This window comes from Arachis duranensis, chromosome 7 (genome assembly GCF_000817695.3).
Source record: "Arachis duranensis cultivar V14167 chromosome 7, aradu.V14167.gnm2.J7QH, whole genome shotgun sequence".
Taxonomy (NCBI): Eukaryota; Viridiplantae; Streptophyta; class Magnoliopsida; order Fabales; family Fabaceae; genus Arachis; species Arachis duranensis.
Genome location: NC_029778.3, coordinates 23893202 through 23894541, shown reverse-complemented (window position 1 = coordinate 23894541; position 1340 = coordinate 23893202). Strand labels below are relative to the sequence as shown.

At 35.7% G+C, this 1340-nt stretch overlaps 1 non-coding gene across 1 annotated transcript; it reads left to right on the top strand.

Annotated features, from left to right (window-relative positions):
• The first annotated feature begins 302 nt into the window (after positions 1-302).
• LOC127741010 (small nucleolar RNA R71) lies at positions 303-406 on the top strand. The gene has a single exon (XR_008001865.1). It is a non-coding gene; the product is annotated as a small nucleolar RNA R71 (small nucleolar RNA).
• Positions 407-1340: the final 934 nt, after the last annotated feature.

The following is a 1340-nucleotide window of genomic DNA, read 5'->3' as shown; positions in this document are numbered from 1 at the left end:
ACCATCCATTCAGACTTTGAGAAATCATGTTGACTTGCTGAGTCAACACTTTGTTCTGAGCCAATATGGCATTCAGAGCATCAATTTCAAGAACTCCTTTCTTCTGAGGTATCCCATTATTCACGGAATTCCTCTCAGAAGTGTACATAAATTGGTTATTTGCAACCATGTCAATGAATTCTTGAGCTTCTGCAGGTGTTTTCTTTAGGTGGATGGATCCACCTGCAGAATCGTCCAATGACATTTTTGAAAATTCAGATAGACCATAATAGAATATATCTAATATGGTCCATTCTGAAAACATGTCAGATGGACACCTTTTGGTCAGCTGCTTGTATCTTTCCCAAGCTTCATAGAGGGATTCACCATCTTTCTGTTTGAACGTCTGAACATCCACTCTAAGCTTGCTCAGCTTTTGAGGAGGAAAGAATTTATCCAAGAAAGCCGTGACCAGCTTATCCCAAGAGTCCAGGCTATCCTTAGGTTGTGAATCCAACCATATTCTAGCTCTGTCTCTTACAGCAAAAGGGAAAAGCATGAGTCTGTAGACTTTAGGATCAACTCCATTCGTCTTAACAGTCTCACAAATCTGCAAGAACTCAGTTAAAAACTGGTAAAGATCTTCAGATGGAAGTCCATAAAACTTGCAGTTCTGTTGCATTAAAGCAACTAGTTGAGGCTTAAGCTCAAAATTATTGGCTCCAATGGCAGGAATGGAGATGCTTCTTCCATCAAATTTGGACGTTGGCTTTGTGAAGTCACCAAGCATTCTCCTTGCATTATTATTATTTTCGGCTGCCATCTCCTTCTCATTATTATTTTCGGCTGCCATCTCCTTCTCTTGTTCTAATGTTTCTGAAAGGTTACCTTTAGAGTGTTGTAACTTAGCTTCTCTTAATTTTCTCTTCAGAGTCCTTTCAGGTTCTGGATCAATTTCAACAAGAGTGCCTTTTTCCTTGTTCCTGCTCATATGAAAGAGAAGAAAACAAGAAAAGAAAAGGAATCCTCTATGTCACAGTATAGATATTCCTTTATGTTAGTAGAAGAAGAAAAGGGGAAAAGAGTGAAGAAGAATGGGTTCAGATTTTTAGATGAAAAGAGGTGAAGAGAAGTATTAGTAATTAAATAATTAAATAGAATAAGTGAGAAGGGATAGAAAATTTGAAAATAATTTTAAAAAGGGGTTAGTAATTTTCGAAAATTAAAGATAAGATATAATTAAAATTGAAATTTAGAACAAAAAGAATTTTTGAAAAAGAGGTGAGATATTTTCGAAAATTAGAGAGGAAAAAGTAGTTAGGTAGTTTTGAAAAAGATAAGAAACAAACAAAAAGTCAAAT